At 50.0% G+C, this 19549-nt stretch overlaps 1 long non-coding RNA gene and 1 pseudogene across 1 annotated transcript; one reads left to right on the top strand and one right to left on the bottom strand.

Annotated features, from left to right (window-relative positions):
• Positions 1–283: 283 nt before the first annotated feature.
• LOC116588000 lies at positions 284–5879 on the bottom strand (annotated as a pseudogene).
• Positions 5880–12515: 6636 nt separating this feature from the next.
• On the top strand, positions 12516–18223 carry LOC116588002. Its single transcript, XR_004284734.1, has 3 exons — positions 12516–12908; positions 17239–17480; positions 18183–18223. It is a non-coding gene; the product is annotated as an uncharacterized LOC116588002 (long non-coding RNA).
• Positions 18224–19549: the final 1326 nt, after the last annotated feature.

Below are 19549 nucleotides of genomic sequence, written 5' to 3'. Positions count from 1 at the left end.
GAACTTTTAGGTAGTGGAGGAGACTGAGATCTTTTCTCTTTTTGGCATGGGGGGGGGGAGGGACCTCTGAACCCTTCCTGGAAAGCTCTTCAAAAAGGATTCCTTTTCACAGTGAACACAGAACATATGTGCCAGCCCTGCTCTAACCTCCTGCGTGTCATTCTTGTCATTCGCAGCCTAAGCCATCCTATGGGGTAGGTCCCTTAAAAAAATTTTTTTTTTTAATTTATTTTCCGCTTAACAGTATTCATTGTTTTTGCACCACACCCAGTGCTCCATGCAATCCGTGCCCTCTCCAATACCCACCACCTGGTTCCCCCAACCTTCCACGCCGTTTTTATCCCCATTGGACGGACAAGGAAACCGAGGCACGCAGCACTTTGGTCATGGTTAGTGAATGGCAGAGCTGGGATTCAATTCCAGGCGTGTGCTCTCTGCACAGGGCCCCATCCCTAAGCAAGAGTCAGAGCTACCCACAGGGAGGGCAGCCTCCTAGGTGGCCAGAGCAGCGCGGACAGAGGCACAGAGGCATGGGGAGCAAGATCCATTGCAGGGGATGAAGGGAGATCACAAGGTCAGCCCGTGGACCCAGGGAGAGTGTGGACGCCTAATACAGTTTCTCCAAAAGTGCTTTCACCCCGACTCTCCTTTGGGGAAGTGGGAGCATTCCTGTATGCAAATACTTTTTAAAGCATCGTTGTGAAGACTAAATCCCAAGCCTAAGGGCAGGCTCCGCGACCGCCGGGCAGCCAGGGGTAGGCCACGTGGCGGGTCCGCACGAGGTCTCTGCGCAGCGGGCTTCACGTGCCTCCAGCTGGCTCACAGCGCCCCCTGGGCGCGCGGCGGTGTGCTTGCAGCCGGCGGTCCTCCGCCCCGGACGCAGGCTCTCGGAGCTGAACCGACCCAGCGCGCTGCATGCCTTCCCCTACCCGTCCGACCGCCGGACTTCGGGCAAACACAAGCCTGTTTCGCGAAGGAGGGGGTCGCGGTCCTCAAGGCACCGAAAGCTGCAGGGGGCGGGGGCGGGGGCGGGGGCGGGGGCGGGGTTCGGCGCGGGCCTGCGCAGCGGCAGGCGGCCCGGGCCGGGAGGGCCGCTTCCCTTTCTCGGGATCCGCTGCGCTGAGACTGAGAGAGGCTCAGGATTTCCCCGCCGCTGTTTGCGACTCCGGGGGATTTCTCAGGGCTCTGAAAACAACACATCCCGGGCCGGGAGGGATGCGGGGCGGAGAATGCCAGATGTTTTGAATTCTTTGAAATCTCTAAGCATCTAGAAGAAATAATCACGGTGGGTAGGTGTAAGTAGCTTTTTGATATGGGGCACATTCCGCCCCTCACCCCCAGAGCTTAAAATAGAATTTTTCAAGGGAAATCGAATGAAAGTATAAAAAATTCGCAAACGCTCTTGCTATAAAACAGAAGCACAATGCTGCAGTCCCGCCCCCCGCCCCCCACCCAAGTGTGGTTACCCTCATCATCATCCATGCAAAATAGGTCCTTTCCTCCAGTGATGCAGCAGCCACCCATGTCTTTCCCATGACTTGGGCCATAGTTAGTGTGAAGACTCTGCTGCTGACCCCGGACATCGAAGCCTTCCCTCAGGGCCCCGCTATTTCCCTGACGAATCCCACAAGACTCGTGTCTGTATCCCCCTTCCGCCCCATGGCTTTTCTCTGCCGGTGTGGTTTCTGGAAGGCTGTCAGACATTCCCTGTGCCCGTCTGTTTTTTAAAAAAAAACACACAGAAGCCTCTGTGATGTGCACAGGACACTGGGGGGTGTGGCTCCCATCAGATCCCTCCAGGACCAGAGGGGAGGGGGCTTGGCGGAGTGGTGCACTTGGAAAATAGGATACAAGTTTAAGGCCTGCTTCTGCCACCTCCACTTGGGGAACTTGGGCCAGCACTCACGCTCCATAGAGCATCACCTCCCTCATCTGTGAAATGGGTGTGATGATTACGTGAGTTGATGTGTGACGTTCCGGGCAGGTGCTCAGTCCTGAAAGTGCAAGGTGAGGGTGGACGCTCCCGGGCACCTGTGCGCTGTGACACGCTCCAGTCTGGTGCTGTTTGGATCATGTCCTGGCAGTAAAGGAGTCAACAGCTGGTGGGCAAACTCCAGAGGACGAATGCTGACCAGCCCGCAAGGTAACCTTTTTCCATATATTCACTGCCCTGAGATTCTAACTGCAGCCTGGGTTGGTTTGTGGTCAGGAGGCAGGTCACACTCTCTGGTTCCCTGTGTGTGTGTAGGGCCACTGTATCTCTCAGTCAGGCTCAGAAGATTATTTTGTGCCCAAAGCCTGTTGGTGGCCTGCCACTTCTCATTCTTTGAGCTGCAGCCTTGGAAACTGCCTGAGGCCAGGGGCCCTCCTGCCTAGGAGAGGAAGCTTTTCGTTCACTTTAAGCTTTCCGATCTTCTGGAAGAGGAGAGGAATCCCCTAAGCCAAGGCGACGGAGGGTGGGGTGCTGCTCCCTGGGTGGTCTTCCCCACTCTGCTGCTCCCACGGGTGGATCTTCTTTCCGCACCCCCAGCTGCTCCGGCCCCGTCCCTTCTCCCCTTCCCCTAGGAGATGCGGTAGTTTCCTAGTTGGTGAGTGACCTGTGTTTCCATGTTAAGTTTGGGGGGAGCTAGCATATTGCAACTGTAGGGGGAGAGTGAAGGAGGCAGAGGGTGCAGGGTGAGGAGGGGGCTGAGGCCGCAGGGTCTTTCTCCTTCCCTCTCTGCCCAGAGCAGCTCAAGGCAGCCCCCTGGGGAAGGGTGTTTGCTTTGCAGACTTCTCTGGGGGTGTGCTAACAACCTGGCTTCCTGGGAGAAAAGCGTTGTTTGGGTCCCATCAATGAACTTAATAGTAACTGCTTGGACGGTTGTAAAGATCCGCTGGGGGGGAACTCCCGTTTCTGAGAACCGTAATGAATTAGGTTGGCCAAGTATCCTGAACATCTGTCCACTTTATGCACATCTGTACGGGCACAGGAGAGTTCTGGGGAGTGCGAGAGAAATCAAGAGGAGAAGCAGCAAGTATACCGTTGTCCTGCGGGCAAGAAAATTAATATTGCACTTCTGTGGACATAGCCTCCCCTAATCTAAGGCAAATACTGAGAAAGTAAAATTGCATATTTTCCCAAAGAGAAAAATGATTATTATGGTAATTAATGTTAACTCAATTAATGAGTTTCTAAATTTCTAAGTTCAAATTTGTTGCTAAGGATACACCATACACCTGTAAGCAACCTGAAAGGTCAAGTTCATGTAGGATTTCTTTTTAAATGAGGAATTTCCTCTGCGCCTCCTGTGTTGTTTTCTCCCTGCTAGGTATGTGATGTTGCCTGCGGGACACAGCCTCTGACCTCACTTGCCAGGTGAAGGGCAGCTCCGTGCAGTGCAGACCTGGAAGGAATTGACTTTGAACCAAGAAGAATAGAGTGATGGTCTTCCTACTGACCTGTGCTCCGTGATGCCCATCTGGTCCCTGAAGAGGAGGAGGTGCCTCTCACGGGTCTCAGGGCTCTGTGTCAGCTCCTCGGAGCTGTGGAGGATGGACTCTCTGACGGCTGGGCAGCTCCAGCTGTGGGAGGGTCGCTGCGGACATCAGGCTTTTCCTGGGAGGAGGTTAGGAATCAGTGTGAGGGAAGCCTGACGATTGGTTGGCAGCGAGTATGTGAGGAAACTCCTCTCAAAACAAGTGACCCCTAGTTTGGCTTCACTGGGGGACAGGGGGTGGAATTAACAGAGAAAACAGCAAAGATGCAAATCATAGATTGTTCTTCTAAAACCTGAACTTTAAAATATGGATTTACAAGAAAGCACAGTAAAACAGGTTGAACCATTGTTTGGCCCTGCTTCGGTGAACAGCTAGTAACCGCTTGTAATGTGCGTGTTAAGGATTTCCATGAGAGTTTAAACCTCAGGCAATGATTCCCAAACTACTTCATGCCATTGTGCCCCAATACCAGCCCGTGAGCAGAGACAGGGGAGGCTGGCCCACCCACACCACGTGTCCCCCCACCACCCCCAGAGCAGAGGGGAGAAGTGGGGTGCCGTAACTCATTTGTGGCGCAGGGGTGGGAAGCTCTGACTTACCCATTTACTTAGGAAAAGTCTTCCCTAAAGGTTGGGAAGGTCGAGTTTAGTCGGGTGCAAAATCGAAACTAATGACTCTAATTGAATGGTTTCCTTCCAGGTAGTGATTTAGCCGCAGTGCAGAGCAAACCTCATCTGGGAGGCTTGGGTAGTCAGAATTCGTGACTTGACTCCAACATATTCTCCTTTTCTCCTTGTGATGCTTAGTTCCTGTTGCTTCTCCACAGGATGTTCACGTCCTGGTCATTTAGCCTGTTTCTGGTCAGAGATGGATGACCTCAGTAGGCATGTGTGCAAGTGTATGTGTGTATACACACGTGTGTGTGCATGCGTGTATGTCAGGAAGGAAGGAGAGGCGGGTGACCCTTCTCGACGTCTCTGAAATTACGCCATCCGGGTGGCCACCTGCTTAGCCTTCTCATCTGGTTATTTCGACTCCTGGTCACCTCCACCATCTTCCATACTAAAGACAGACAGCAGTACGAACTCTGGAAAGTCAATATTTTACGCACGGAAACTTCTGTTTAATTTAAATGTGATGTTTGAATAAAGCTGTGCTGGGGCTTGAGGACCCCAATTCTGTTATTAAAGGCAAATGCAAAAAATGTCACCTATTCAGCGTTTTCTGGAAATCTGTAATGTGGCATGAGTCTTCGACTGAGCTCCCTGATGAAAAGGCGCCACTTGTCAGAATCACTCTGTTGCCTGACCTTCCCACCCACCACACACCTCCCACAGCCTCTGCCCTTTCAGGGTGAGCTGGTGTAACAGAAATGATCTACCCCCAGCGAAGCCGGGGGTTGTGAAGCAGGGGTTGTCAACCTTGAGGACGGCTAACAAATTATTTAGGGAAGGGGTTAGGCTAGAGGAACGGGGACTCAAAGCCTAGGAGCTGGGAACTAGAGCCCCTTCCTCTGTTTATAAACATCTTTGGTTTTCTCGGAGTTTTTTTTTTGAGAAAAATGCCTGATTATTTGAGGGATATATTTGAGAGATAATAACTCACTAGTACGGAACACAGCTTTGTCTGTCTGGTTAGACCCATCAGAGTCGGCCTCCCTGCCTAACCCAGAGGTTGGGCCTTCAAATGCCTGCGAGGCAGGGCAGGGAAAATGGAGGGGAGAGGAAGTGCGCCCAGGGAGCCGGTTCTGTAAAGAGCCAGTAAGCCAACATTCTGTCAACTACTTCTAAGCATGTATTTAAGTATTATTTAAATTTATTTATTTAAGCATAATGCTCTGACCCCTGGCCCACTTCCTCCTAGGCACCTGCAGATAGAGCACAGGAAAATGTCCAGATGATACAAAGCATCTGGCAATTTGGCCAAAATATTTGAGTATTTTTAATAGGCTGTTGTAAGCCATATTGAGAGTAACAGATCTAAATCTGTCTGACAATTGTCTGGGCTTTTAAAAAAACGGACCCACGGAGAACATGACCAGTAAGAGGAAGTAGGTAACGTTACTTTCGAAGTCGGCTCAGCCAGCGCTCACCCGCCTTTCACCTCCGTGGAGACACTCTTCTTTCTCCTTCTCCCTTCATTGCTCTTCCCCTAACTGCTGCTCCCGTCCTCCCGGCTTTTTCTGTATTTCTTTGAGATCCCAGAAAAACAGGCCTTCCCTGGGGCTTTCGTTTCCTTTCACCCTCCCCATTTGAGTGACATCATGAAAAAAAGCGCCTCGAGCTAACCATATTTCACAACACAGGGGCTGCTGCATTCACACCCTAGGGGAAATTTTTAAAACGCACTGAAATAGGAAACAGTGATGGAGCAAATACCTGGTGAAAGGAAACAACCTTGCCCTGTATCTTTCCACGGGTGGTGATTTTCCGACGGAGAGCCGGAGGTGGCTCCCCACCGTGAAAGTGCTGGCCGGCTGCGCTCTGCTCCCCCGACACCTCCCGTGGCGAAGGGGCTGGGGTACCCCCAGAGTCCCGAGTCAGCTCTTGGCCTGAACACGCTTGACCAGGCAGAGGGAAGAGTGTGGTCAACAGGCTCACACGTGCGATTTCCCAGAAGGGAGCCAGGAAATAATTAACTCTATTTCACTTCCTCCGTGGAACCCCTTTCATCTGTGTGTTTGGCAGAAAGGGAGGGAGGTCAGTGAGGTATGGGAGTGGGGGGGGGTCTCTGAGTTCCTAGTGGCTTTGCAAAAGGAAACAAAAGGGAAGAAGTATTGTTGAACTGACTTGAGCAGTAACAAGCCTGAGCTCTCCTAGGGGCTGGGGTTTGGAGGCAGCGGAGAAGCAGATCCTCTGGACACCATGACCTGGGGTCATCTGCATTTGGAGTCACTCTGACGGGAGTCACAGGGCACAGCTCTCTCTTCAGGCACATGTTTTAATGTGAATTCCCCCTGAAGTCCTTCAGGCTGCCTCATTGCCCAACACTAGGATTCCATTGTGGCTCTTCTCTGTGCATTCCCTTTTTCCTGCTATTTCAAGTTTTACACCAACCTTGGCTGAAATTACTGTTTCTTTCAATGAGGCTGACATCTTGAGTGCCTGCCATGGGCCAGGTGTATCTCTTTACTCGTTCTTTGTAATCCTCATTACACTCCTGTACCATCAAGCCCATTTCACAGATGATGAAACTGATACTTGGGGATGTTATTTATTTTTTTTTAAAGATTTTATTTATTTATTTGTCAGATTGAGAGAGAGAGAGAGAGAGAGAGAGAGTGCACACAAGCAGGGGGAGCAGCAGGCAGAGGGAGAAACAGTCTCCCCACTGAGCAGGGAACCTGATTCAAGACTTGATCTCAGGACCCTGTGATTATGACCTGAGCCGAAGGCGGACACTTAACCGACTGAGCCACCCAGGTGTCCCTGGGGATGTTGTTTAATCTGAAGATCACATAGCTAGTATGTGGCAGAGCTGAGACCTAGGGTCAGGACTTTTCCTTCTCCAAATGTCCGAATTCTCCCTGCTGAGTATTTCTCATTTATCCTTTTCCTCCTCAACTTGCTGATGTTCAGTCTCTTGTGTCAAGTTGCCTGCACTATGTCAATAGTGTCTGACCGTTTCTTTGCCCAAGATCTCAACATCCTCAGTTCTCTGTGCCCCTCCATTCTCTGCATGACTATCTGGGGACTGTTTAAAAATACATATGCTTAAACCACTCTCGGGTTAAAATCTTGTCATATTCCATGGTCTTTGAGATCCTCGGGGCTCTGTGTGGCTGGCCCTGGCCCTTCTCCTGCTGTTTGCTGGGATGGCCCCTCCACAGCCAGGGACTGCTTGGAGTGTGGACCGCCAGTCTCTCTGCAAACACCCGTCATCTCATTGCCTGCTTGTCAGTCTGTACTTGCCGCTGCATTCCAGTTTTGTTCCTACACCCTCGGGCAGTGTGCCTGTGGGCAATGCACAAGAAAGAGCCGATGAATGAAGCATTCGAAGATGTGTTGAACCACATTTGAACTTTTACGTGCCTTGCCTAATTTGCTTTCAACTGAGGTCTTCGGGACTTATCTTTTTCTTTGGTGCCTTATGCCTCATAACCAGCTTGAAGCCCGGGGGCAGAGTCATGGAATAATGGAGAAAAGCAGCAGCTGGTGGAACCCCAGGGGAGCCAGTACCCCCTGAACTTTGCTCTTTAGCAGACACAGTGGGGTGAAGGGGAAAGCACGCCAGCCAATGCTCGGAGAGTATCTGACCCAACCTGAAATTAGACTGAGAGTCCTTCTCCTTTCTATGATTGTGTAACAAATTAATAAAAAGTGTTTTGATACCTTATAACAAATGACAGACACTATTCTCTCTCTATAAGGTGTCTCACTTTTTTTTTAAGTTGACATTTTGTTGTAGGAGTACAGTAAAAGGCCAGTTACTTTTCCTGTAATGTTATCATTTGTGCTCCAGTAATTTCTATAATAGTAATGCATGGCCTTTCAGAAGGTTTAGAGTTCAGAGTACTTTCACCCACATTACCTCACTTGGTTCGAATTCTCTCTACCTCGTGAATCAGGCAGCCCCACTCACAGGTGGGCACCTGAGTTCTGGAGGTGGGGAACAGAAGGGGTGAGTGACCCGAGGAGAGGCTCCGGACCCTCACGTATGAACCTGGGCTCTGTGGGTGGGTTGTTTGTTTTGTCGATCTTTTCATAGATTCTCATCTAGAGAGCCTCCCACTTGCGTAAAGGCCATGGATGGAATGTTCTGTCGGTAGACTCTGCTAGCTGGAGGGCTGACTGTGGGCTCAAGGGAAACACCCAGCCAGAGCCGACCTGGGGAGCCGCCCACAAGCCCACAGCATGTGAGCAGCAGGAAGCAAGACTGTGCCACGCCCGCCCCCAGCTGAACTCCTTGCCTCGGTGGGCTGCTCTAGCTGGGTAGTTTCACCACACCAATGCTTCTCTTGGTGTATTGGATCAGAGATACTTGGGTGATCCCAAAGAGGCAGAGGAGGAAGATGGGGTCGGGTGTACCTGTGCCTTGAGCGGCAGGTCCGGGGCAGGGGTTCAGCTGGCTTGGAAGCATTCAAGACTCCAGAAGCATTCCTGGAGCTCAAGGATGGCTGCACGGGGGGAGGGGGCATAGTTTTGTCTTGCTTAAAAGCAGATTCTCAAAGGGCTCCATGTCCCACCACCCCCCACCCCACCAAATGTTTAAGATCCACTCTTCTATAGGAATTTCATGAATATATAAATAACATCCTACCTCCAGGGTGTTCTATATTATCCCCAGTTGGTGGCGATAGGAGATCGTTGTGCCCGTGACCTCAGCCGTGTCCTGCTGCCCCTCAGATGTGCTGTGGTGTTCAGTGCACTGCTGTTCTCTGCTTGCAGTAGCCCCCGTGTGGCGGGAAAAACTCCCATTTTCTTGTCTGTTGAAACTGGTGCAGATTTCACCTCCACACTCACGCCTTCTTCAACTTCCTGGGGCAACTTGGGCACCTTGCTCTGACTCTAATACACATATTGCTGTCCTGTGGTCACTTCTTTACCCCATCTGCATCGAGAGCCCTTGGAGAGCAGGACTGTGGTCCATCTATCTTTGCCTCTCGAGGTCTAGCTCTGTGCCAGATACACAGATGGCTGGGGGAAGCTGTTTGATTGACAGCTGGAAGCCAGGCCATTGAGAGCTGACGTGAAGCCAGTTCTGAGCTAAATCAGGACAGGTTCTCAAAATGTGGTTAGCCTGAGTCACACAGGACACCTTAAATGTCATATGAAAATTGTCATTTGCATTTTGATGGTGTGGTCACCATGACAGACCAGAAAATGAAGCTACTTACTGAGCACGCTTTGTATGCAAAGCCCTCTACTGAATCCTCTCTTAAGAGAATGTGTAAATTCTGTCTGATTTGGCCAAGTTCATACAAAATTTAAAGTCTCGAACCCTGGTCCTCTGGCCAGACCAGTCAGCATAGGTCTGATGTATTTTGTGCTTCCAAGCTTGTTTTCAGACATACCACATATTCTAAAACTAAATATCTGGTAAGAAAGAGCGATTGGAGAGCTAACCATGTTTCTTTATAGGTCTTTGGAAGGAGCACAATTGGTCATATGAGTCCTGTCATTTGTTGATTACGGATAATAGCACTTGAAAATGCCGGGTGCTTCTATGCAGGCAAAGCTATGAAATCCATTTTTACTACTAGAAGTCAGACACATTTTAATTTCACTTACCTTCTTGAATATCACTAATCACGAAGCGGTCTTACTCAAGACCGGCCACCATTTCACTTTTCTATACACTAGATTCCCGTTCATAGTCTTTCTCATCCTTCCCTGCTGTGGAGATAGCTTGTGCTCTGTCATTAATGTCCATGTATACTTTGAAACCTGTGTTTGAAGTTTTAGCCACTAACGTTGATTGTGAAAATCATGGTATGTGGATATTTTGTTCCCAGCCCATAAATTTACACCATCTCCAACCACACCACATGAAAGTCTTCTGCTGACACCCCATTCTCCCTGTGGTGTCCTGATGTCTCTTCCCAGATAACAAATACTGCATGCGGACACTGAGGTGTGAAGGCCCTTCTGTAGGACCAGGTGTATTAGTTAGGCTTTCGGTCAAGTTTCCCTTATGTTTGGAGAGCTGGGGAAAGGGGTCTTCATCTGTCCATTGAAGAGAATAAGCTCCTATCACTTTCCCAGAGAATTTTCCACCACCTTTAAACTCTCGCTACTTGTGCCCAGACACCTGTGACGGAGGCTCATTGACTACAGTTAAGGCCCCTGCTCAATGATGCTCAGGCAAGCCCTGAGTGCAGTGCAGGCTCTGCCTCGCTCCTGGCCCTTGTCTGCCCTCCTGCTTCCCTCCCTAGCTCTCTATTCTCCTTGGCTCCCAATCACACCATACCCAGCTCAGTGGCCGGCACAGCCTGTTCAGTACCAGCCCTGTTTCTGGGTGACATTGCTTCAAGGGGCTTTGGGGCCAGGTCTGCAATGGCCCCCAGGCCTTTCCTGCTCTGCCATTTCTCCTCCATTCTCTAATAAAAGTCCTGACATCAAACTTTGCCTCAACCGCACCCATCAGGATAACAGCTATATCATGTTCATTCTCAAATATATTCTCAAATAGTCAGGGAAAATCTTATCTGCCATCCATTGCTGTGGTTTCCTTTGCAGTGTTTGCAGCAGATGTGTCAAAGCAGAAACGATTTGTCTACAACCTTGGGGCTTTCATATGCAGGAAGCGGGAGAGGGAACTCTGCAGGGCGACTGTGGGCCCAGGCAGCAGCCAGGTCTTCTGTGATAGTTGGGGACACTCCTGCAAGTTTGCCTGGGAGGACATGAGTTCTCTGTGTCCCCGGCACCCTGAGATGCAGGCTTTGTGCCCCAGCACAGGGTCTGGAGGTAAGAGAGAGACCACAGTATAGTCATGGAGACAGCTTTGCCAGATGCGGTCCATGGCTGGAGTGGCCTCTGTTTGGTCGTTCTCCCGGGATGCTTGGCCATGTTGTTGTAGGTTCCTCTAACCCCACTTCATGCCAAGAGTTTTAGGTAAGACCTGAGACCAACATCTCCTGGATCTGAGAGGGGATCCCGGTTCTTGTGATCTGTGTGGCAAGTCTCCTAACCTGCCAGAGCCTCACTGGGATAATAAATGTACCCATTTCATCAGGTGGGTGTGAGGGTAAATGATGCAATGTGGTGATGACAGCAGCACCAGGCCTTTGGGAAATGCCAATAACTGGTAGCTTTTCCAAGCTTTTGTTCCGCCCAATCTCCTCCTGGGGCAAGTGAGAACCTTTGGGAGAGGGATATTTGATGCTCAATCATCTGGGGCCAATTCAGTAAAGAAAAGATTCAATTTAAACAACACTTTAGATTGACTACTTTTTAAAAAGATTTTACTTATTTATTTGTTGGAGAGGGAGAGAGCACAAGCAGGGAGAGCAGCAGGCAGAGGGAGAAGCAGGCTCCCCGCTGAGCAAGGAGCCCGATACAGACTCTATCCCAGGACCCTGGAATAATGACAGAAGCTGAAGGCAGGTGCTTAACCAACTGAGCCACCCAGACATCCCATCTTTGGTCCTTTTTGGAGTGTCCCCATGTGATGCCAAAAAGCCCTAGGGGATCCAGGGAGCTACATGATGCCTTGTCCCAGGGACACAATGTAGCAGAGACGAAGCTGAGGCATACTCCAGACAGGGCAACTTTGGGGCACGATCAAGATGCAAAGTGGCCCAGAGAGAGAGAGAGAGAGAGCAGAGCAGGGGTGCAGTGAGAAGAGGAGCAGGTGGTGCCTCTGCTTAGAGAACTCCGTGTTCTCACCGGGTCCCTGGAAGCAGTCCGCCGCCGTGGGTTTTCACCTAGCTGCTGGGTTGCCACACCTTCCCTAAACTCCTGTGCTCTCTGGCAGCTGATGCTGAGGAGCCATGCAGAGCCACAGACTCCTGAGCTGGGGAAAAAAGCAGAGCAAACTCATTTTGGTCCTTGGCAGGGAATAGCATTATTCTCAGGAAATACAAGCTCCCTTTGGAGTAGGGGAGGCAGCAAGGAGGCTCGCACCTTCATGCACGGACCACTGGGTGGAGCTAGCCAACGGCCCGGTCATCTGGTCACGCGGCAGAGCAGAGACAGTGGTGCTCTCCTCACCGCCACCCCTGCCCCCAGTGCAGCCGGTCAGATCCCGGAATCCCTGACTGGGGCCCCTTCAGTGATGCTGCCATTCACGTGCCTCTGGGTATGCAGCCTGGGAAGCACTTTCCATCTGAAAACGATCAGTTCTCCTGCCGCTTGCCCCAAAGGCCCACAGATGGATCTGATCAACTTTCTTTTTTTTTTTTTTTTTAAAGATTTTATTTTTTTTTATTTGACAGACAGAGATCACAAGTAGGCAGAGAGGCAGGAGGAAGCAGGCTCCCCGCTGAGCAGAGAGCCCGATGCGGGGCTCGATCCCAGGACCCTGAGATCATGACCTGAGCCGAAGGCCGAGGCTTTAACCTACTGAGCCACCCAGGCGCCCCCTGATCAACTTTCTATGGGGGTCTGTGGAGCAGGGTAGAGGGAGAGAGGCTTTAGGCAAGTCGCTGGCTTCTCCAGCATCTGCAGGCTGATAGCTGTCCAAGGTGACAGCTAGGCCCTTCTCAGCATGAAGGTAATGTGCTTGGAGCTCGCATGGGCGTTTCCTTTCTCGTAGTACAGAATGAATTTTGATAGGGAATCCACTGATGTTTTGTAGCATGGTATATCCTATTCTCTTGTTCAATTGTTCAGCAGATATTTCTATAACTGTGTCCCCTGGTACTGATTATAAGGAGTGATGATTACAGAGATGAGCAAGTAGATACCATCTTGCCTTGAAGAGCTTATATTCTACTGAGCAGCACACATAAAAACAACTGACCTCACCATGATCTCATCACAGCTAAGGTAAGTGCTTCAAAGAATGAGAGGTCAGGAGGCAGGGGGCCTGCCCCTGTCTGGGTGGTCAGAGAGGGCTTCTGTGAGGAAGTGACACCTGAGCTGAACTCTGAAGAAGAAGTAGAAGTGAAGGTGAGTAGAAAATCAGGGGCAGTGGGAACAGCATATGCAAAGGCCCTGGGGTGGGAGCTAAGGTACAGGACAGAGGAAGCAAGAGAGAAGAAGGCAGAGGAGACATAGTATAAAATGAGGAGGTCTAGTGAAGTATTGAGGTCCCATTAGTTGTCTGATTTTTAGCCGAAGAGCCACAGGAAACAATGGAAGGGGTAAATAGAACAGTGATATGACCAGATTGAACTGGGTTGGGCAGCAGTGTAGAGGGCGTGTTGGGAAGCCCAAGTCAGGGTGCCTTAAGGCCATTATGAGCTACTGCACTTGTTCAGGGGAGATAGTTGTGGAGGTTTCAACGGGTAGTGCTCTGTCATCTGGTAGGGCAAGGTCATTAATATGAAGTCTGTTCCTCAACAAAACCTATAAAACCAAGCTAAATCCTTGCCATTTTCTGCACTGCTACAATGCTTGGAAGGACTTACATGTCAATTCAGTGTAAATGTTGGTAGGAATGCAAGTTGGTGCAGCCACTTTGGAGAACAGTGGGGAGATTCCTCAAGAAATTAAAAATAAAGCTTCCCTATGGCCTTGCAATTGCACTGCTGGGTATTTACCCCAAAGATACAGATGTAGGGAAAAGAAGGGCCATCTGTACCCCAATGTTTATAGCAGCAACGGCCACGGTCGCCAAACTGTGACCAAGACCAGAACCAAGATTCCCTTCAACGGATGAATGGATAAGGAAGATGTGGTCCATATACACTATGGAGTATTATGCCTCCATCAGAAAGGACGAATACCCAACTTTTGTAGCAACATGGACGGGACTGGAAGAGATGATGCTGAGTGAAATAAGTCAAGCAGAGAGAGTCAATTATCATATGGTTTCACTGATTTGTGGCGCATAACAAATAGCATGGAGGACAAGGGGAGATGGAGAGGAGAAGGGAGTTGAGGGAAATTGGAAGGGGAGGTGAACCATGAGAGACTATGGACTCTGAAAAACAACCTGAGGGGTTTGAAGCGGTGGAGGGTGGGAGCTTGGGGGAACCAGGTGGTGGGTATTGGAGAGGGCACGGATTGCATGGAGCACTGGGTGTGGTGCAAAAACAATGAATACTGTTACTCTGAAAATAAATAAAAAATAAATTTAAAAAAATTTCAGTGTAAATGAACCATCAGGGAGGTCCTAACCCTCAGACAAATAGTCAATGGCCAGGGTGGCTGGTTAGGCGGTATGTCCCACTGTCCCAGTCAAAAAGGGTAGGGCCTGGATGCTCTGCAGATCCCAGGGGTTGAACCGCACTTAGCCTAGAAAATGACCCATTTTGCACTGAGGGAAAGCAGGGGTTGGGAAATCAGTGTCCTTACACTGGCTGAGGAGCCCTGGGGAGCTGAAGGGGCCAGAGCAGGAAATCTTGCTTCAGGCTTCTCCTGGCCTATCCCTCATAATCAGGAGCCTTGATTTCTGAGTCGTCAGGGGAGAGCTGCTTGTCCCATCAGTGTGGGCAGCGAGGTGCAGGAGCAGAGAGACTGAGTGTCTTCTGGGCATCCAGGGATCCGTCTTCCCAAGTGAGGTAGTCCTGTGTTCATCACCTGGTTCTGAAAGGGCTCAGGTCTGGTAGCTGGGGCATTAGATCTCACTGCAAGGAGAAATCCCTAAATATTGGACTCCCTGACTGTCCCATGCAAAAACTCATTCCAAGGTCAAGCAGAAATGAAGTCCATTGTCCACAGTCTGATTGACCGTGCAGGTTACAAAGGACAACGGACCTCATGTGAACTTACAGGGGAAACGAGGAGTCAAGATATATACAAACCCAAGGAGGTGGATGGTCATGCTTAGCTGCAAATGGCTATGGACACAAAATGAGCACACCTTTTGGAATCTTTAGAAGTTAGAAAAATGCTTTATTTGAGCCCAAGTTAGGACAGCTGTCTGGGAAACACACCCTTCACAGGGAAAAAAGTGCTCCAGAAAATGAGCAGTTTTTATAGGGTTAGATAGTTTTTACATCTTGTAAAGGCTCGAGAGATTATAGATTAGCCGATGGGCAGGAATCACGAGTTTTATGACAAAGGGATGCAGGGAGTAGGAGCATTGATCCCTGAGTCAAGGACGAGATGGTTTTCCTTCTGTGACTGCTCATTCACACAGCGGAGGGACAGGGCAGGTGTGGCAGGATGTACGTCAGGCTTTGGGTTTGAATGGTTTGTATACAGTCATGTTGACTAAGAAAGTAGCCCAAACTGGCATCCCTGGCCTATCAGGCCTTCAGAGAGGTTTCCTCTCATCAAGGCTGGTGGTGGCGAATGGGGCTCCTAGCACGGGTCCCTGGCGGGGATGTGCTGGGGGCTGAGCCGGCTCTCCCTCCAGCACCATGGCTCGTGTACACGAAGAACCCATGTGACTGAACCAGGAACAAAGGACAAAGGAAGTGGCCTCTCACCAGCCTGGTTTTTAGGAGTGGAGAAGGAGCCTGTTTTTCCTGACGTGCCCATCTGTGTCCCACGGGCGCCTTGACATCACCTTGCTTAACAGAGCCTTTCCTTTCCATGTTTCTCGACCCCTGGTAAAAGACAGATAGCAGAGTAGGGTGCTCTTATTGATTTATACCTCCAGACTAATGGCTTGATTTATTCCCTTCCTGAAATCAGGTTTCTACATGAGAGGAAAGTTGTTGCAAAAAAAAAAAAAAAAAAAGTGCTCTGAAAGCCGAGAAAGTCCATCTTCCCCTCCTGGTGTCGTCCAGCTCAGGGGTTCCTCATTTTCCTGCTGCCCTTTCCAAAATCATCAAGCAGTAGCCGAGGGCAGGGTGGCTCCACGGGGAAGCTGCGGGCTGGAGAAGCAGCCCACACTGGACCGCAGGGTCTGGAAGCAGCCAGCAGCCCCTGCACTGCTCTGACACACAGACACATGGACACAAAGACATACTCCCCTGCCGCAGCTGTGCCAGCCAGCGCCCTCTGCGGTGGGCCAACCCCTCTGAGTCATCAGCCAGATAGAGATCACGTCCTTTTCTTCACTCTCTCGGCTCTGCTGAGCATGGGCTGAGCTTCCGGGCTGCGGACAGTTGAATCACACTGGGTTGGTTTCCAGCAGACTGTGTGTGTGCGAGAGCAGGTTGGAGCTGTGCACCAGCCTGGGGCTGGCGGGGCCCTGGGTGCCCCCGTCGAGGTGGTCTCCTGTCAGGTGTCCATCTCGGCCTTTCCCAACCTGGCTTCATGACAATTAATCCTTCGGGGGTTCTGTGGGGCATCAGAGAGTCCAAATTACCTTGTACCGTGTGCCCTGGGCTGGCATGCAGAGTGACTCGGAGGGGAACAAGGATACAGGGATTCCCAAGAGCCAGGAGGTTTGGGCTGGAGAAGTGCCACTTCCTCCGACTGGCCATGGGAGCCTGGCCAGATTGCTGGAGGTTTGCATGGAGTTTCAGTCTCCTTATCTGGAAAATGGGCACACCCTGTGTGTTCTGGGCAGAAGGGTTACGGGCAGTCCCATCATTCACCTCATCTCTTCTTCCAACAACTTCTTGCACTTGAAAAATACCTGGCCCAGTGCTGGGGGGTAGGTTCTGGGGGTAGAAAGCAGAGTAAGAGGGCATAGCCCCTGCCTTGGGACATATCTGAGTGGGGGGAGCACAGCTAAGACACGTTCAAGAGGGTCAATAGCTTAGCAGTTGTCAGATACATAGATTCACTTGAATGCTCTTTCTGAGACAATAATGCTTTAACTTTTAAGGAGAAGCAGTCAGAATATGTTGAGGGCAAAGAGAACAGTCACCCCTCACCCCATCCCATCCTGAAATCTCCCAGCTGGTTTCTGATGTGTTCATTGCCTTTCAGAAGAAAACAAAGTTATTTCATTTCATAAGAGACAAGGCATAGGAAATGGACTTAAACTAGTATCAGATTCCTGATGGGAACAAGGAAAAGCAGGAGAGCACACAGGGCATGCCCATTTTCCGGGTAGGGAGACTGAAACTCCATGCAAATCTTCAACTATTTGGCTAGGCTCCCCTTCAAATTGCCCAGGGGCCAGGGGCACCTCTGTTTTCTGAGATGAAGAGTGAGTGGCCAACAATCTCGTGGACTATGAAATAAGTCAAGTCAACCACGGTGGAAAAACGGAACGCACACTGTTGAGGAGTGGAAGGGACCAGACGACACACACTTCCTACATCAGACATGACTCTAAGAGCTTGTGCTTGTCACATTTTGATTACAGCATTGGAGAAAGTGGCTCATCATGTCACACCCATGGGCAAGGTCACATTTCGAGTGGGAATTTTTCTGTCTATGGTGGAGATTAAGGAGCCATCCATTCATTCTCACACACCTACAAAACTCCTGGCCCTTCTCTGGTCATTCCATGGTCAGTATCTACTGAGCTCCATGAAGGACTCTGCACTGACTTCTACATGGGGAACACACAAGGCATGTCCCTGTACCCTGGAAGCCACATAAAAAGTAAGTACCAGACAGGCAACATTGGAGACAGTGCCTGACTGTGGAACGGCCAGTGAGAGATGCTCAGCAGAGGAGTTTTTTGAGCTAGACAGATCAGGGAAGGCTTCCCGGAAGAGGCAGATTATGAGCTCAACCTAGAAATACCAGCAGGATTAGGACAGGTGGTCCACAGTGTGCCCAGACCCAGGGAATAGGTCATTAACCTCCTGACTGGAGGAGGAAAGGAGGAAGAAATGAAAGGAAGTTGATTTCCTGTGGACCAAACCCCGTGTTCAGGAGGTGGCCACACCAGCTAGGCTAAGTGGATGCATATCGGTTAATCCTGGAAGAAATCATGGAATTAAAATCAGCACATCCACCTCCAGCTACAAGCCCAGATTCCTTCCTCCCTTGTCCCTGGGCCGCCCTGCTCTCCCATCTACACCTTGGCACACTGGCCTTTTCCAAACCGGCGATGGGTGAAGGAGGCACAGTAGAACTTGCCAAATGCCCTCCTGCGTCACTTCTTGCAGAGGGCTTTGCGGTGACCTTTAAAACAAAATTTTCCTGATGTTTAGAAACACACCTCTGCTTCCAGCAATCCCGAACGGAGTTCTCCATTCCAGGGCTCCAACCGCAAGGGAAGTCATCTCAGCCCTGGAGGCTGGGTGCCTCCTGCTGGTGAGAGTCAGTAATGACAGCATCCCTGTGGTCATTTTCCAGATTTCTCCAAGGAGAGAGCCAGGAGGAACTTGGCCTCCAGGTGAGTAACTGCTGATATTTCAGGAGTGCTTCCTGAGTGCCCGGGCACTCTCCTAAGGGCTTAAATGGACTAACTCACTTTCTCCTCTTCGTAGCCCAATGAGTGGTACTGCTATTGTCCCATGTTAGCGGTGAGAAGACTGAAGCCCAGTGAAGTTAAGAATGTGCGCAAGTTTTCACAGCCGGCCATCAGGCAGGGTGGCCTGCCGACAGGGAGCTGACTCTTAGCAGTGGGATGTGGGACACACAGGAGTTTTTAGTGATATAAACCTGTATCATGGTAATGATGGTTGTACAAGTTCTTGGTATGTGAATTATCTCATTAAAAAATGTATGTTTAAAAACTATGTCCCTTGCCTGACACCTAATTCTTTATTCTCTTTGGCACATTGTCTGCACTCCTACCCATCAGAGAAGCTTTTGGGTTGAGAAGCACCTCTTTAAAACGCCAACAGTCCATTGCACCGTAGACTCTGTTTGATAAGATTCTGCCCCCTGCCCCAGCCTGTCCATGACGTGGGTCAACCCTGACAGAAAGGCTGCTGGGAATAGGAGTCAAAGTGCTGGAAAAATAGCTTTGAGGAAGTAGGCATGGCTTTGGTTAACCTGGCAATTTTGAGGCAGCCCCAGGTCTGGGGACCAGAGTCTGGGCTTCACGGTGGAATGAATGGTCATGGAGTGGGGCTGGGGAGTCTTGGTCAGAAGGTCCAGGGACTCAGTCTGGCGGGAATTGCCCTGCTGTTTTGAGCTATGTTCATTTTTCCTTTACCAAGGCACAAATAATTCATACTAGACAATTCTTATTTACCACAAAAGGAGGACCAGGATAGCATAGCATAACCTGTGCTTTGAGAGGTTTGTATCCACATCTGCCAAGGACTAGCTGTGACCTTGGGCAAATTACTTAACCTCTGTGCTTCGGGTTTTTAATCTGTAAAATGGTATCAGTAATGGTCCTTTCCCCATGGAGTTGTTATGGAATCAGTGTGTTTAGAACAGTGCCCCGCACGTAGTGGGGTTGTATGCATACTTGAGATTTTATAAAGACTCTGAGCAGTAGGTTTATCTTTGTGAAAAACTTACTAGTGGAAAAAATTACGTTCTCTGTTTTCTTTCAGACTGCTCTCACTTCACATTTTCCAGCATTTGTCTCTCTGAGGCAGAGACTCAGCAAATTTGTTACAAGTAACAAAAGGAATGCTGTACTTTAAATTATATCCTAGTTCTGTGCCCCACTGGAAATAAAGTTTCCAAAGGAACAAGATTTTTTTTGTAACTTTAAACTCATTGAAAGGAAATCACTTATATGGGTGGAGGCTCCAGAGAAG

The sequence above is a fragment of the Mustela erminea genome, chromosome 4, assembly GCF_009829155.1.
Source record: "Mustela erminea isolate mMusErm1 chromosome 4, mMusErm1.Pri, whole genome shotgun sequence".
Classification (NCBI taxonomy): Eukaryota; Metazoa; Chordata; class Mammalia; order Carnivora; family Mustelidae; genus Mustela; species Mustela erminea.
Note: the sequence above shows the minus strand (reverse complement) of the source record. Positions and strands in the feature narration are given on the sequence as shown.